Source organism: Crotalus tigris, unplaced genomic scaffold, assembly GCF_016545835.1.
Source record: "Crotalus tigris isolate CLP2741 ecotype Arizona unplaced genomic scaffold, ASM1654583v1 scf7180000024434.1680833, whole genome shotgun sequence".
Lineage (NCBI taxonomy): Eukaryota > Metazoa > Chordata > Lepidosauria > Squamata > Viperidae > Crotalus > Crotalus tigris.
This window is the reverse complement of record NW_024100602.1, coordinates 598,293-616,895: the sequence shown is the minus strand read 5'-3', so window position 1 is coordinate 616,895 and position 18,603 is coordinate 598,293. Positions and strand designations below refer to the sequence as shown.

Genomic DNA, 18,603 nt, shown 5'->3' with positions numbered 1-18,603 from the left:
GGAGCAAAAATCTAGGCTTGCTTTATGAAAGACAAGAGCTATGTAGACCAAACTACATTGCATGTTTGTTGAATTGGAGAAAAAAATAGATAAAGTTAATAGGTATGAATTATGAACTTGGGTGAAGTTGGATTGCTGAAAATGATAGGAATGGTATATGATGGAAGTAAAGATATGTGATAATAAATGGAATGTGTAGTGTTCAACATTGAGCAAGAAATATTACAAATATGTGTGATATTTCCTTGGTTGTTTAATGTAAAGATGGGTAAATGTTTAAGGAATACTTATGGTAACATTAAGAAATATATGGATTGGGTGTGAGGCGGTATATACTTTATGCAGACAGTGTTATGAGAACCTGAGTGATTCACACTGTATAATGTAAAAGGGAGTATGGAACTGAGAATTGTTATTTCAAAGACCAAAGTAGTTTTTCTTGACAAAGTAAATGGAATGAACAATTGCAAATTACACACAAATAGTGAAAAACTAGAGCAAGTAAATTGTATCTTGGTAGAATATTAAGTAAGCAAACATAGATGAAGAAATGTTAAGGCATGCAAAGGCTGGTAGAATAGTACTGGATTCTATGTGAACCGTTAGAAAGAATGTTGTCATAAGAAGTGAAAAATGCTATGTATAAGAGCATGCTTCTATCTAGTTATGTGCTTGTGAGATTTAGATATATTAGAATAAACAATAAATTGAATGCCCTGGGAATGAGGTACTTAAGAAATGTGTGTGGTCACATAAGAAGAGATAGGATCAAGAATGAATGAATGCTGACTGGGTGTAGAAGGAATACAAAAATGGTGATCAGTATGGAACAATTATATTGAAGAGAATGAAGGTCAAATTGCAACATAGATATATCAGATATATCAGAAAAGAATGAATGGGCCAAGAGAAACTGAGCAAATCATGGTTGCATAGAGTTGATGTGATCCTCAAAAAAGAGAAGTGAGATGTTTAAAAAGCAGATGGCCCAACAATGTATGAAGCAATGTATAGCATGTCAAAAGCAAAAATATAAGGATAGGAAGATGTGGAGAAATATAGTGAATGATGATAGCATAAAACTAGATTTAACTATATTTCCCCTTTTTTTCTGCTTATCCCATGCCATAAATTTCTTTAGTTTATTATTGTTTCCTTTTTAATTTTACTTTTTTTGGAAGATCTGAGCATGCACTTTAAAATGAAAAGTAGACTTCTTGACATTGTTTGCAAATCTTGGGCAAGAATATCTAATTTTCTTCATGGGGATCACTGAAATAGCTATTATTAATAGTTAGATTGTGAGAAATAGGAAGGTCTGTAGCTCAAGGTCCCAAGATATTTTTAATGTGATTTTTCAAGATTCAAAGTATGAAAGTTGCTATTGTATAGTTTATATTGAACTTAGATGGTTCCAATAACCTGTGGTTTTCTGTGTTTCTTAATATATTTCCTTCCAATGTTACATTCTTTTACTGTTAATTAGACGGTATCTAATGATTTTCTGATACAAGATGGAAGTATTGTGAGAAGTTACACTCTTCCAGAAGAAAAATGTATCCACCCCATTATTATTATTGGCCTAAGGAATCAATACTTTTATGTATTAGTTTTTATAAACATTACAATTTATTTGCTTTAGGCTGTAATACTAGTGGGATGGGTCTTACTGTGAGGTAAAAAATGTAAGATTGTGATGTTAAGTAATACACTGGCTGTCACAGAAAGCTGAATACCTACGACTTCTTATAGCAGTGGTTCTCAACCTGTGGGTCGGGACCCCATTTGGGGTCGAACGACCATTTCACAGGGGTCGCCAAACAATGCAGTCCGCCATTTCCCCCCCCCCCTTTTCCTTAGCTGTGCTACTCCCTTTTATTCTATTGGCTTTTGAAAGCCAATAGAATAGACTCTCTTGAATAGAGTCTAATTCTATTGGCTTTCAAAAGCCAATAGGAATTGTCCAGGCTGTCTCTGCCCTGCTGAGCCCGCCAAAAGTCCCATTCTGCAAACGGTGCTGCACCAATTGAGTAGTCCTCGACTTACGACCAGTTGAGTAGTCCTCGACTTACGACCGGTTGGGGGTCGCGGCATTAAAAAGGTTGAGAACCACTGTCTTATAGGGTGGCACTCCAATATGTATTGCTGGCATTTTGCAAATATGAGCTTGGATGAATATTAAACACATAGCACAAATATACCTAGTAATGTTTTTAAAAAGTATTAGCTAGAAACTACTCAGTAAAATGACATTTTTGGACTAAGAAAAATATATCTAAAATAGTGTGGAGTATGGATAGTAGTAAAAATTCAAAGAGTGGCAGGATAGTTCTTACCCCTTTTTTCCAATAAGAATGAAAGCATTCTAATTATTTAAAAATGCTGAAGTTCTAAGGAATTCAGAGCTAAAGCATTTGTACCCTCTAATTATCCAAGTGTCAAAGGCTCTTATTCTGATTTCCGGTCCTAAATTATGGGTCCATTGTTGTTAGAAAATCATGTGCTCCACCCAGAGATGGCTGCATTGATGTTATGTATGGGTGGAATGATAATTCAGTCTCCATCCAATAGCATTGTTTGGGCCCAAACTATTTTGACAATGCTCCTGCATATTCAGAGTCCATTGGAGCTGGATGGCTATAATAAACTGGAATAAACAAAAAAAAAAATCATTCTTGTGTCTACATAGATGGATAAACCTAGTGTGCAAATGGCTAACATATGGATTTGATGTACTGATAGGTCTGTGAAATTCCCTGACTGGGAATTCTGCATTTCAAAGATCTGTTCAGTCAGCTGCATCTGTTACTAATTTATATATCATGATCCATAAACTCATATAAGGTTCTAGAATGCTACAAGTAAAGCATACATATCTATTCTAAAAGTAGCTTGTTACCTAGTTTGGGTGCTATATGATATGATTGATGTGTTTATTCTCTTTGAACAGTGTGATTCTGGAGTACACCCTGTTAAAACAAGAAACTGGCCCCACCAAAGGACTGTGGAACTGACTCATGCCTTTGCTTTGCTCCTATAGCTACTGATAGCAATTGCATGTCTCTTGCTTCCAGTAATAATTACTATTTTGTAGGAGGCAAAAATGAGAAACAGGAAGCAGGAGGAATGAGTAAGTGGGTTAAGAGAAATCCTTGTAAGCTATATTTTTTCCAAAAAGGAGGCTGACTACCTCTCATCAGATGCTTGTATATGATGTATGTGGGGAGGGAGGCATTTCTTAATAAAGATTTCTCATTCTCCCATTGCAAAAATATTGTTCCCATCTGATAGAAATAAAGGCAGCAACATCAACTTCCAATCTTGGTAATGTTTAATGACTTAATATTTAAGAAATTTATACCCTGTATTTGCTTTGCAGAAAATAGTCGCAGACAGCAACATAAAGTAAGCAGTATGCAATAGTATTAGCCAATTTGGAAGCTAAGGAAATATTTGTCTTTGTTGGTACTTGACTGGTGATTATCTGGGAATATCAGAGAGGTTGGCTAGACTAGGTAGTTTAAAAATACCGTTAATAGAGTTAAGCTCAATTTAGATGGATCTTGTATCTTTCCAAAAAATAGTCACTGCAGCAATTTACAAATATAAAAACATAAAGACAATGGCAAATCATTAAAACACAGTTGCAAAAAGCTGAAAATAACAACAAAGATAAAAACTCTGAACCAGAATCAATAACTACATAAATAACAATAGAGTCAAATGCTTACTTGAAAGTAAATGTCTTCAGTTCCTGGTAGAAGATGTCCTAATCTCTAGGGGCAGGAAACCTATGCATAATTGATCTGGACTTCCTGTCCAAGAATTGTAGTTTCAGCATTAGATCTATTTTTACAGGAACACAGGCAATATGAGTAGTGCCAGTTAGGATAAGTGGTCTTGTATGCCTATAGCTTACAGCACTGTTGCTTAAATTGTGAAAAATAAAACTTACTAGGTTTTATTAGCCATATCATGAGTGTCTTGCCCACATGGAATTTTCATTGACCTTAATCCAGACATATTAAACACAAGGCCCGGGGGCCGGATGTGGCTGCGAAGTGGTTGCCCACATGGAATTTTCATTGGCCTTAATCCAGACATGTCAAACACAAGGCCCGGGGGCTGGATGTGGCCCGCGAAGTGGTTTCATGTGGCCCGCGAAGCCATCCTGGAAACAGTGAGGGAATGGCCCCCGCTGCCTTGGCCCTGGCCCAGGCCAGCCGGGAGCCAATGTACAATTTTTGGTGGCCAGCTTGGCACTTGCCCCGATGGACCATGTCTTGGCACTTGCACCAGTCCCACCCCCTTCTGCCAGAGACCCTCAGATCTGTCCCAGTCCTGCCCAGGCCCCCATAGGCACCCTTGACGCGAATGACGTAGAACTGGCCACACCCCCCAAGTAGCCACACCCACTCCATCCATGCCCACCCAGTAGGCTGCACCCACTCTAGCCACACCCACCCGGCCCCCCCAAGGGCAACCGCAATGCTGATGCGGCCCTCAGTGAAATTGAGTTTGACACTCCTGCCTTAAACTAAAGATATTTAGATTGCAACATGTGCAACAAATTTCCTTGTGATGTTTCCAATGATGTTTCTTTTTCAGCTTCTCGGATCCTTCCTTTAACCCTGTTTTCTGGCTCCTACATTCTCCCTCCTAACTCCACTGTTCCCTGGTGTGCTGCTTCTGTCTCAGGTATATAGGTCCAGTGAGTTAGGAGGTTAGAACCTTTTCAGTAACTTCTAGCACACTTGGATCCCCATCCTGTTAATATATTTAAAACTGCAATAAATAGGTATAACTTTTGTTGTAAAGCACATTTAAATTGGAAAAATACATAATTGGTTTTGAAAATTGTCATTTTTAAATATTTGATATCTTCTAGTTTAAAAGCACCATGAATAGTCAAAAAACTCTGAATAAAATAAATCAGGAAGACATAGGAATAGAGGGCCTGGATTAAATTTGTAAAATGACAGTTAGGAGGACAAACTGAAAAATTCTGTTTTTTCCATCACCTTTATTTTTTATTATTTCAGTCTAGGCATTAGAGAGGCTACATCAGTACTGTATTGGTAACAAAATTATATGGATATGCATATCAATTAGAAATTCATGTCAATTTTTGAAAGTAATTTGTATTCAATTTCTAAAATATCTTATTTGACATTTGCAGTAATGTTCCTGGTTTCCTCTCCTGATTTCTTTTTTTTTTGCACATACCATATATTCTTTTGCATGCATACTTTTGCTGATCCTAATTTTACTACGATATTAGAGTGGAAATAGGTTTCATGCCATGGTAAGACTGATCTTTGTATCCTTTTTTGCATGCCATATAAAGCTCATTAGCGTGGATCTACTTCTTCATTTCTTAGTAGTAATGATAAGAATCTATTTCTCACCAATAGCGGCCATCAATTAATCCCCATCTCCCAGGCCTGTTGTTTATTTTGCTCAGACAGTATTACCCAGATGTCTTCCCATATGGGATCCAAGGTAGCAGTCTCACCTGGGATCCTAAATTTAGATTGTGCTGCTTGAAGGCATGGCTCACCAGTTCAGTAGAGAAGAATTTATGTTCTTAGTTTAGCAACTAAAAGGATCAGTTTAAGTGAATCTTATTCCAGTGTCCAATGAAAAACTTTTAATGCAGCAATCTTACTTTGACATATTCTTAGTCTTTTTGCAGAATAGAATTACCTATAACTGTGTCACTCTGAACTGTCAGACACAAATTAAGATGAGTGTTGTGCATCTTTGATAAGTCATGTAAAAAAGAGATTTTCTCAATTGCAGCTGGTCATGTCATCATTCAGCTGAACTGAGAAATAACACTAATCAAAATTTTCTCTCCTATTGTATGAAATGGTAGAATTGGAGTTCCGTCCTGGATGGCAAAATACGATGACATTAGCTCCTATCTCTCCTGTGCTGAATGAACCATGTGCCAAGTTAGAGCCAAGCATCAAAGGAGAAGCAATGGTGGCAAGGCCTCTGTTGATGAAGCTTTTTCAGCAGAGTATTTTCGTTCTCCTGCTTATTGCTAAATCTGTTTGGCAGTGTTGCTGCTGGTCTGCTCCAGTTTTACTCAGTTAAGCCAAAAGATAATTGAGGTTGAAGAGAAGAAATATTCTGTGTGACATACCTCAGCACAGCTTAGGATTCTCACGCAGGTAGTCTTGACAGATCCCAACACCATATAGCAGTGGTGGCGAACTATGGCACGCGTGCCACAGGTGGCACGCAGAGCCCTCTGTGGGCACGCACACCATCGCCCAATCCTAGGTCTTCAGCTGGGTTTTATAAAACCTTTTCGCTTTAGGCCTCTGCCGCTGTGTGCAAAAAAAAAAAAAAGGTTCAATCAATCAATTTCAACTTCTTGCGGGGAAAAAAAATCTCACAAAGTTGGAATTGATTGATTGAACTTTTTAGTCCACCCAGTCTGCCATTACCACCGTAGCCATGCCTACCCAATGGGCCACGTCCACCCAATTGATCACACCCACCCAATGGGCCACATCCACCTGGCACCCGATGATACATAAGTGGGTTTTGGGTTGCAGTTTGGGCACTCAGTCTCTAAAAGGTTCGCCCTCACTGCCATATAGCATTCTTTAATGGACAGGGTAGTTCTTGGCTAAATCGTCATTTGCAGCTCCTAGAAGTGCTCTTTCAGGGGAAAATGCTGATCTGTCTATTTTCTTGCAGAATGTCTCTTTTATATAAAGTAATTTGTCTTCCAAGGTCTCATTCAGGACAGGAAGAAAGAGAAAGTGGGCACAACAGTGTGCAAAGGACATGTCCAGGCAAGAAGCTGTGGAATAGAATTTATATATGGTAGTACACACAGCATCTTGTTTCAAGCAAGACAAGTAGAATGCAGTATGCATTCTCCCTTTCCATACCAAAGAAGTTGTATTTATACTACAGTGTCCATGACTGTGATGACTCCTCCAGAACCTTCCCCAGATGCCTTTCCAGATGTTGGTTCAGAGGAGGATGAACCAGTCCCGGGTTCTTAGAGGGGAGTTAGTCAATGGCTCCGAGCAGCTGACTGAGAGTGATTTGGTTGAAGCACAACTGCAGCAGGACAGCCCTGATGCTTCAACTGGAAAAAGCACACAGCTGCAGCTGGTTAGTGATGAGAAGGAGGAACTGCCTTCTGCACCTCATCTGAAAACATGTAGGGCAGAGAAAAAGCAGGATAGTGAAGGTCAGCCTGATTACCCATGAGGAGGCAGCCTCGTCCCTTTTGATGAGCTGCACCAGAAGCTGGCTATTTAGCACAGTAATAGATGAAGACAATGCTGGGAACAATGTGTACATTGCCTAGCTGATCATTGTGATTCTAGCCTTGCCTTGGATCAGGGTGTCAAACTCGCAATGTCACATGACATGTCACGACGTATTGTGACTTTTTTTCCATTGCCAGCAATGGGGTGGGTACGGTTTCATCATGACGCATCCGGCCCGTGGGCAGGCAGTTTGACACCCCTGCCTTGGATTGACCCCATGCCTTGACCTTGGATCATGCCTTGTGAACTCTGGACTTTTCTTGCCTCATACACCCTCTTGTATTGTGGATTTAATTTTGCCTAGTGCAGGGGTGTCAAACTGCCGGCCCGCAGGCCGGACGCATTATCCGAAAGCTGCGCCCACCCCATTGCCAGCAATGGTAAAACCATCCCGATACGTTGTGCAACATCATGTGATGTTGCAAGTTTGACATATCTGGCCTAGTGGATTTATCTGGTTTGGTAAATTTCAAGTGCCTTGTGGACTCACTGATCATTGCTGTGTGGACTACCCTTGGTCTGCTTTTGGCTGGACTTAATTGGGATAGTTCTGGGTTTTTAGTAAAGGGAAATGCTGGGGAATATTAATAAACCTGCCATCCCACTGTTACATGTGCTTGTGAGTAAGTGGGACAGCACAATGACTTCTCTTTAGTACTGTACAGGTAGTTCTTGACTTACAGTCACAATTGAGAGCCCAAAATTTCTGTTGCTAAGTGAGAGATATTTGTTAAGTGAGTTTTACTCCATTTTACATCCTTGCTTGCCACAGTTACTAAGTGAATCACTACAGTTGTTAATAACACAGTTATTAAGTGACTGGCTTCTCCATTGACTTTGCTTGTCAGATGGTTGCAAAAGGGGATCACATGATGCCAGGACACTGCAAACGTTACAAATATGAACCAGTTGCCAATATGACTTTGAGGATGCTGCAGTGGTCATGTGAAAAACTTGTCATAAGTTACTTTTTTTCAGTGCTGTTATAACTTCAAATAGTGACTGAATGAACTGTTGTAAGCTGATCACCTGTATTTAGTATCACAGTTACCTTTTGGATACTTATGAATATGTTTGTTGCTATACTTGTGTAATCAGATTCCTGATTTAGGGGAATTGTTTTAGTTTGCTGGTTTTAAAATAAAAATATTAATCTCTTCAGGATTTGGAACTCTGGAATACATAACCCTTCTTTTCTTGATTCACACACAGCACTCCTTCTGTCGATTATATCACATGAGAAGTGGTTTCACGAAGCTCCTAAACTGCTCTTTTGTGGTCATATTTTATAGGGTGAATCTAAATGCCCCCCCCTTCCTTAGGGCTTCTCCCTGTTCTCTGGGTGGAAGAATTGCTCTCTGTTTCCTCCTTTTGTGTTTGTCTTTCTATTGTTTTTCACAGATATATTCATGAGCTGCAAATATGCAAACCAACATACTGTACTGTATACACATTTTATAAATTTAACTTCATATGCACTTTTACCAAATCAGTGCTGTAAGAACATAATAAAAGCTATATTTAATCTGAAGAAAGGCCTGACTGGTGCAGTAGGGGTTGTCCTCAATTTACAACAGTTCATTTAGTGACCGTTCAAAGTTACAACAGCAATAAAAAAGTGACTTATTACCGTTTTTCACACTTATGACCATTGCAGTATCCCCATGGTTACATGATCAAAATTCAGATGTTTGGCCACTGACTCACATTTATGATGGTTTCAACTGTCCCAAGATCATGTTATCACCTTTTGTGACCTTCTGCCAAGACAATGGGGAAGCCAGATTCACTACACAACTGTGTTACTAACTTAACACCTGCAGTGATTCACTTAACATCTGAGGCAAGAAAAGTCGTAAAATGGGGCAAAATTCACTTAACAAATATGTCATTTTAACAACAGAGACGTTGGGCTCAATTGTGATCATAAGCTGAGGACTACCTGTATTTTGTTTTTGAGCCTATAATGTATACAGGAGGTATAGAAGCAGGACTTAAAGGTAATAGGTTCATATCAACTGGTTCTCTGTGTGTGAAATTCAGTTTATGTGGTTCAAAGAATTCAAAGAATAAAAATGTTTTCAATGTAATTAAAATATTTTTTTCTCTAATGCCCCACTTAAGTTCATGAGTTTAAGGTTACCACCTTTGTACCTACCTCCTAGATTCACACCCCACCTCATTTTATATGTTTTAGGATTAGGATGTAAGATGATGCAGAGCAAAGGGTGAGCTGAACCTAAATTTTGTTTGCTATGAATGCTTATGAGTCTTGTGTATGCACTGAAAACATTTTAAAAGATAAGATAAAAAAGAATAAGGATCAATATCCCAGTGCTTAGTTTAAAAGTGTGCCCACCTTCCAGATAAAAGGTAGAGGCATGTTGAGCATTTAGAGTGCATCCTGGTTAGAAGAAGCCGTGGAGCAAGTGTATTACTTTGCATTGTGGTAAATGGGTGTTTGTAATTAGCCTTGGCTAACATCACATTCCCAGTTGCAATGTATGGCTGTGAAAGTAGGACCATAAGAAAGGCTGAGTGCCAAAGAATTGAGGCCTTTGAACTATGGAGAAGACTCCTGTGAGTCCCCTGGATTGCAAGGTGATCAAACCAGTCAGCCCTAGAGGAAATCAACCCTGACTGCTCTTTAGAAGGCCTGTTGAAATTCAAATACTTTGGCCACCTAATGAGAAGGAAGGACTCACTGGAGAAGAGCCTAATGCTGGGAAAGATTGATGGCAATAGAAGAAGGAGACAACAGAGAATGAGGTGGCTGGATGGAGTCACTGAAGCAGTTAGGCGTGAGCTTAAATGGACTCCAGAAGATGGTAGAGGACAGGAAGGCCTGGAGGAATGTTGTCCATGAGGTCGCGATGGGTTGGATACAACTTCGCAAATAACAACAACAACAACATCACAGTATCTTGTGGGAGAGACTATAACATCCTTTCAACAACTTTCCAGATATGTCTAGACCCAAAATAGTTGGGTCTGATGTATCCTATAAATGAAGAAATGGAGATTGGATAGAAGCAGGAAAGGTACTGCATAGGTGTCATTACTGTGTTTTCTGCAGATTTTGTTATTGACAACAGTAGGTACAAATTCATTTAAATAGTTCTTATCTGAAATTACAGCAGTTCATGACACCTTAGGCACTTACTTCTCTCTTATTTATTCTTTATTCTTGGTTTTCCTTCACCAGTGAATGTCTTAAGAGCATCTTTTATGCCAGTAATCTTTATGGTACCTTTTATTTTGCTTGCATGTTGCCTTTATGAAGCAATTCCAAAAATCCAGTTCAATGGCTGTTCTAACAATATACAATCAAATTGTTTAATTCTTTGAAAACAGAGCACACCTTATAAAGTAATGAGCTACTGTAATTCTTGTTTCAAAAAAGCATCTGAAGTATTTTTGTAATGTTATGGTTAAACCAGTCTAGCAACTTGAAATGAAACCTGTCTTCTTCTCACACACACATGAAAATTTTGCTTGGGTAGCTCTGTTTCCTTATTTATTGGAAATTAGATATTTAACATTAGATATTTACCCTATTTTAAAAATATTTTTATTCTATGAATTTTATGATTTTATATATTTTACATTTATTCTGTTCAATTCCATGAGATTCTTAGTATTTAATCTTCTATACAAATGTTACCTTTTATTCCCTTGCTGCAGCTTTTGTTTTTACATTCTCTCAAACCCTGAGTGATGTAAGAGATGCCATTATTTGTTTTTGCACCACATATACCACTATAATCACGTGTACCATATGCTCAACCTGTTCCTTTATCATATATAATTATAATTTAGATCTTGCTTGCCACACAGAGGATTGAGCTAGATGTTGATAAATAAAATATTTTAGTTATTAAGTGCTGTAAAGCACTATGGAGGTGATATATAAGTCTAAGTGATGTTGCTATCTTTCACCATTTGAAAAATACCAACCTTGGGGCATTGACGTATTCTTTTTTAGAATACTCTAAATATTTTATATATGGCATCCAAACAATTAGGCTGTGGCTATATACCCTTATATCACACTTGCATTAAACTATAATCTATCGTCTATCGATCATCTATCTATCTATCTGTCGGCTTAGCATGTTGTTTATAGTGATTTGTAAATGATGCTAATATATATATATATATATATATATGTGTGTGTGTGTGTGTGTGTGTGTGTGTGTGTGTGTGTGTGTGAGAGAGAGAGAGAGAGAGAGAGAGAGAGAATCCAGATTTAGGCTTCTGAAAAGTAGAGACAAAAACACTAACATTAACATTACAGTTAATAGAAAGAGGAAGCATGATTCTGTTTTCTGGAAGGGCAGCTGAACTGTATAACATAATGTAGGAATGGTGTTTAGGCCTTTCTGAAGTTTATACTGGAAAAGCAGGCTTGTCTATATAGGGTAAATATGACACAAGTTTATATTTTCCATTTCAGTATAGAAGAATAATTTGTATTGGTTATTCGCCATTTTTCCTTTATCTTTCTTCCTTTTCTTCCTCCTTTTCAGAGGATTGAGGGATTTTAGCCTTTAAAAGAGATCTCAAGTGACTAAATGAAGAAGGCTAGCAGCTCATTTTTGAACCTTAGGCTGAAGGTTTCCATCCCATTAAATAAAAGGTTACTTTATAGAGAATTTAATTAGTTACAATATAAGTAAACTAACCTTTTGCTGGGATTTTCATATAATTAAGTTGATGAATTTACTTAATACTGGACACATATAATCTTTAAATAAAATTATAAAGGTAGTTTAGCTTTGAAGAAGGATGGTTGAGATAATGCATCTTCAGGGTGGTATTAAATATCTAATGGCGTGAGAATGACTGGCATTGATAGTGATCATTACAGTGATTCAGCTAGTGTTGATTCACTAACATTTGTTGATATAACTTTTGTCATATCTGTCCTATATGACCTGGGCTGTAGCTTGGTTATAGAGCCCTTGAGTGTAGGAAGGTCAACTGTTTGATTCTTGGCATCCTCAAGAAGGACTGAAAAGACATCTGTCTCAAAGCCTAGAAAGCTCGTAATACTTAGCATACATAATATTTACTTACGTTTGGTCTGAGGTAGCTGCTTGTACTTCTTTCTCTCTGCAGATGGTACACTTCAGGTTAGATACTGGTAGTCCTTGACTTAACAATCACAGTTGGGACCAGAATTTCCATTGCTAAACAAGGCAATTTTTAACCGAGTTGTGCCCAATTTTATGAACTTTTTTTTGCCACAGTTGTTAAGTGAATCATGCAATCATTAAGTGAATTTGGCTCCCCCATTGCCTTTGCTTCTCAGAAGCTGGCTGGGAAGGTTGCAAATGGCAATCACACAATTCCAGGATGTTTCAACTGTAAATACCTACCAGTTGCCAAGCACCCACATTTTGATCACATGCCTATGGGAATGCTGTGACAGTTGTAAATGTGAGCACTGGTTGTAAATCATTTTTTTCAGTGGTGTTCAGTGGTCACTAAACAAATGGTTGGTAAGTCAATGATTACCTGTACTTTTTCTGAAGGTTTATAGAGGCTGGTTTTCCTTATATCACCTTTGGCTCAATCATAAGGTCAAAACGTAGTCCAACTTGGCTAATTGTAGCATTTTGAAGGCAGGCATTGCATAATGCACAAGGAATAGATAAAAATCTATTCCAGACCAAAATGATTGGAAGTGCTTTCATAACTAACTAGCCTCAGTAGCAATATCAATGTACATTGTAGCCTAGACCAGGGGTAGGCAACCCAAAACACTCAAAGAGCCACTTGGACCCGTTTCGCACCAAAAACAAAACACTGGGAGCCACAAAACCCTTTTGATATCTAAAATGAAGCTAACATTGCATATATCCTTTTTTACCTTTATTATTTTTGTGTGTGTGTGTGTGTGTGTGTGTGTGTGTGTGTGTGTGTATCTCCCTCTCTCCGATCTTCTCCTTACCTGGCAAGCTGGCTTCAAACTGTTCTCCAACAAACTCAGGGGTAGGCAACCTCGTCTCTTTTATGACTCATGGACTTCAACTCCCAGAATTCCTAAGTCAGCCTAGCTGGGCTAGCTAGCTCTCTCCTGCCCTTCCTGTTTCCTGCTTCCTGCAGAGACGCAGCAAAGGGAGGAGCTCCGCCCAGTAAGCTTTTCAGCTCCTCAGACAACACTGTGAGTCCACTCTTTTTTTTACACACACACACACACACACACACACACACACACACACACACAGAGAGAGAGAAAGAGAGAGAGAGAGAGAGAGAGAGAGAGAGAGAGAGAGAGAGAGAGAGAGAGAGAGAAGCATGGAAGTGCAAGAACATCTCTCTATCTCTGTCTCTCTCTGCAAATGGCAGAGGAGGCTGGGAGCCGCAGGGGAAGGCTCAAAGAGCCACATGTGGCTCCGGAGCCGCAGGTTGCCGACCTGTGGCCTAGACCTTTTTTTTTTTTAGGATAAATAGTTTACTAATAAATGATGTTCATTGGTTAACACATTTTTCTCTTTCCCATTCATATATTTACAAGTTGAAAAATATGACTACAATTGAGCCCAAAATTTCTTTTGCTAAGTGAGATGGATGTTGTGAATTTTGCCTCATTTTACATTCTTTCTGAACAACGTTAAGTTGTTAAGTGAATCACTGCAGAGGTTAAATTAGTAATACGGTTGTTAAGTGAATGAACCCAGGACACTGCAACTGTCATAAATATAAGTCAGTTGCCAAGCATCTGAATTTTGATCATGTGACCGTGGGGGGATGCCTCATTGTGTGAAAAATGGTCATAAGTCACTTTTTTCAGTGCCGTTATAACTTTGAATAATTACTAAATGAACTGTTATAAGTTGAGGACTACATTTTGGAAGTTGTAATTCTGCACATCTGGAAGTCTCTGGGCTGAGGAGCTAACTAGAACAGTGGTGGCGAACCTATGGCACGCGTGCCAGAGGCAGCACTCAGAGCCCTCTCTATGGGCACATGTGCTGTTGCCCCCGCCTCGCCTCACCCCACGACCCCCTCCTCACCAGCAGTCCCCCTGGAGGAGAGTTGCCCCCGAGCATGGCCCACATGAAGCAGCACAGCCAAGGACATGGCAGCCAGGCAGCGTAGACAAGACTCTGCCCTCACGCCCCATCCTGCACAGTTGATGCTGCGGGGCGCGAGCAGAGGGTGAGCCGCCATGGTGCTGCTGGGCTGTCTGGGCGATCTGTGGCGGGCCCTGGAGGTGGTGAGTGGCCCTGGGACAGGCGGGTGGGGGACAGGATGGGGGCGGAGCAGGGGTGGGACGGGGTGGAGCGGGGATAGGGCCAGTTTTGGGGCACTTGATCTCTAAAAGATTCGCCATCACTGAACTAGAGTATGCAGCTATGACAAAAAAACATGTCCATATAATTTCTTTCTCCAAGTCTTGAAGTGGTAGAGAGAATAATCTGAGTTCTCCCTGATTGTCAGACAGGCACAATTTGGCATTGGGGATTAGCAAATAAAGAGCTAGAATTTGGAATTTAATTAATTTTAGTAGCTTGCTGACATTCCCATCTCTCGTTTCAGAAGTTTCACTTTAAATCGTTTCTTAACTGACTTTAAACTGACCTGGGCGTGTTTGCCATTAGTTCAGGATTTATTTTTTATTTATAGGTCAGCTTTAATACTAGGCAGTAAATAATACCCTATTCAGGACAGTATTTCTTCTCTCCCTGCCAAGGCAGGCATAAACCCCACAAGAGCTACACAGTCATCACCCATAATGAAATTATCACTTTGGAGGCTTAGGGAAAGCAGACTGAGCTTGAGACTGAGCTTTTTTTTTAATTTAATTTTATTTGCTATTACAGCTTTGTCCTGTCTTGAGAATATGTTTTACTGTTCGCTTTCCCTCAATTTACCATCTTATTTAGATTTAATCTGCAACACAGGCTTCTTATACAGCTGGCTTGTAATTCAGTCTCCTTGTATAGGCAGTCTAGATAGGATCAGTTGAGGAATCTGACTCTTTCTTGCCTCCTTTCCAGAGAGAATAAGCCTGCACTATAGGAAGGACCACTGGGAAAACCCCACCCTGCCTTGAAGGAGATAGTCTTGCTGGGCAAAAGATGGAATGACGATGGAGTAGGAATATGTTTATTTTTTGTCTGGAGTTTAATAATCACAGAATTTGGCATCCACAGATCCTCTGCTTTTATTTTAAAATAATGTTTTTCTAGCTGCCATAGCTGGAACAAAAGTTAAAATACATGGCCAATGATGTCCTAGAAGACTGTAAGGAATCCAGCTAATGGGGCAAGAAGAGCTTTCTGGCTATCCTTTGTGTACACTGTATCTTAGGGTCTATCCATCTGTTCTTTCTTCCCAATCTTCAAAACTATTGTTAATACTGTACTCTTCTTCAAAATGGAGAACAAAAAATTTGAATGATTTCCTTAATGTATTTGTGTCACTGACTTTGGATCATCTTGTTGCAGGAGTATGCACATTCATGTTTTTGATCTGTGAGTGCCAAAGAGGTTGTTGCTATCAAATAGTGTTGATTCTCTGGTAGCATTGAGTGGGTGTAATCTCTTTCGAAGGAGTTGGTGCCTTGGCAGCCCATGAGGACCTATCCTCTGAAATGCACTGCCTGATAAAAAGAGCACAAGTTGATCAATTCTGCTATATAGTGTCCTTTATGGAAGTGAGTGAATAATCGATGGGCAGGGTAGGGTGGTACTCTTATTGGAAGTGCAGGTTAGTATCGGCTCCTATTCCAATGAACTCTGTGGAAGAGTTGATGTCTTTGAAAATTGCTCTCCGGCATTCTTGCCCCAAGCACTTCTTTATGTACACCCAGGTCAGAAAAGTTAACTGCCCTTATATCAAGTCCCAGGAGCTTAGTGGTCAGCACTACACGCTAATTCCCTGAGTCAGGTTGATGACTCTCTGTTTTGTGGCAATGAAGTGCAATTATTCATCCAATGTCATGTGATTTTTCTGGCCTGATGCTTGTAAGCAAAGCTTTTAACTATATACTGTTTGGGATGTGTGGATGTTGTAAAGGAGGGAGCCACAACTAATTATTTATATCCTTGCAGAATTTCCACTGACTGCAGTTAGTGGGGGTTGATCAGATCAGAATTAATCAGATCAGAACAGTGTCTTCCTGCACTTTAACATTTGGACCTGTCTCAGAGGTTGAGCATTGCAAGATGATAAAACGTACATTAAGGTACTTGGCAAATAGGAATATAATGAGGACACCTGGGGATATTAATGAAGATGCCTTAGAGCAGGGGTGTCAAACTGCCGGCCCGCGGGCTGGATGCATCATAGCGAAACTGCGCCCACCCCATTGCCGGTTATGGCAAAAAAGGCATGATATGTCATGAAACATCATGTGACATTGCGAGTTTGACACCCGTGCCTTAGAGTGAACCAAGCCATTGCCCCCATAGTTTAATATCTTCTACATACCTCTCCTTTCCCAGCTTACAAATGACATGGATAATAAGCACATGACTTGGAAACTCCTTAGATTTGTTTTCTCATTTTTTTTGTGACTCTATTAGCAAACATGCCAAGGTCCAATTTTCATTGGAGCTACAGTTCAGAGAACCTTAACTCTTTCCACTCCAGAATAAATCCAAGGGCAAATAGTCCCTGTCTTGCTGTTCCTAGCCTTAAAAGAAAGGGTTCCCATTGGATTCCATAGCCTTTCAGATTTGAGGCCTTCCTTGGCTGGCAAGGGAGATTGATTATCCAAACTAAGAGGTCATTTTTAGCCTTTAGGTTTTCTCTTTGATTTTTTTATTTATCTTTATCGTGCTTTATGTTTTTCCTTACTTTATCTTTATATATTACATAAAAGAATGAATGCTAAAATGCTTGCTTCTTGACGACCATTCTCGGGCTCTTCCAGTTGAGAATGAAAAATTCTGAGGAATATGCTAGGCATCTCTGCTCGGCTGGGCTCCATAGACATTTGATCCTAGCACCTCTTTTTCACCTCCCCCTGTAGATAACAGGTATGCTTGTTTGGAAAGGCGTTTTAAAAAATGCAGGCAATAGGCAGACTTTGTTTTTTCCCTCTGTTTGCAGCTGGCTCTCATTCCTCTGTTTGCAGCTGGCTCTCATTGCATGGTCTCCTTAGCTAGCAATCTTCAGAGCAATTACTGTACAAGGGGCCCCTCCCCCACTGTGGCAGCCATGGAAGAACAAGAGCCCTGTGTGAGAGGAGGAGGAGGAGAAGGAGAAGGAGACCGAGGTCAAAGAAGACATGCATCACATGCCTATTCTTCAGTCCATTCAGTTAACCTCTCTCTTATCACAGGGACAACAGCCTGTGGAAGCCAGCAAGGAGATGGGCTGGGAGGGAGGGGGGAAGAGTGGCAAGCAAAGGCAGTGGCAGAACTGCTCTCTCCGCTCTAGCAATTCTGCTGTACCCACGATGCTCCTTTAATTAAGTTTACCAATTGTAAATTACAGCCAGGTTGCCCTCTCCAGTACTCCCTTCTCTACCCATTTTTACCTGGTCCCTCATAAACTGGGCTTCTCCAGTCTAATGCCCTCCATATATGCTAGGCTAAACTTAAAATTTTTGGTGTAGTGGTTAAATCAGCAGGCTAGAAGCCAGGAGACTGAGTTCTAATCCTGCCTTAGCTGCCCAGCTGACCTTGGGCCAGTCACTTTCTCTCAGCCTTGCTGAGAGGAGGCAATGGCAAACCACCTGTGAAAAACCTTGCCTAGAAAACTGCAGGGATGTGTCCGAGTAGTCTGTGAAAACTGCACAATTGAACAAGGGGAAAAAAACTCCTTGAAACATCCACTGGCTAGAAATTCTGCCAGCTGAAATGTTAAAGGTTTGGCAATTACCAACAAAAAGAAAATTGCCGCTAAAGTGGAATTGTTCTGAAAGAGCCACTTTGGATCTATTTTGATAAAAAATAAATGATTTTAAAAGATTTAATTTTAAATTTTAATTTTAAAAGAAATAAAAATAATAATTCCAGACTAGAGTTGATTTAAGGAGTGTCTTTATGACTTGTCCTGAGTAATACCGACACATGGTTTGGCTTTTTAAAGCTCTGTCTTTCAGTATTTTACACATAGCAGTGAATTTTTTATCCCTTTCTCAGTAACTGTACTTTTCATATCTGAACTGTTAGTTTTCAGCTTCTAGTTTTCCCTTGCTGAGCAAGGAATGTGAGGAGCATCTTCTGTTTTTAAATCCTGTTGACCTTGGCATTTATTTTTTACTTGAGTTTTAGCAATCTCGATCTTTGAAATAGGATATTTATTTATTGCTTTTGACCAGGATTTTGTGTAATGTTGA

At 39.6% G+C, this 18,603-nt stretch overlaps 1 protein-coding gene across 1 annotated transcript in view; it reads left to right on the top strand.

Annotated features, from left to right (window-relative positions):
* The window catches only part of UBTD1 (ubiquitin domain containing 1), a 28,525-nt gene that overhangs the window by 2,607 nt on the left and 7,315 nt on the right, over positions 1-18,603 (top strand). The window lies entirely within an intron of this gene.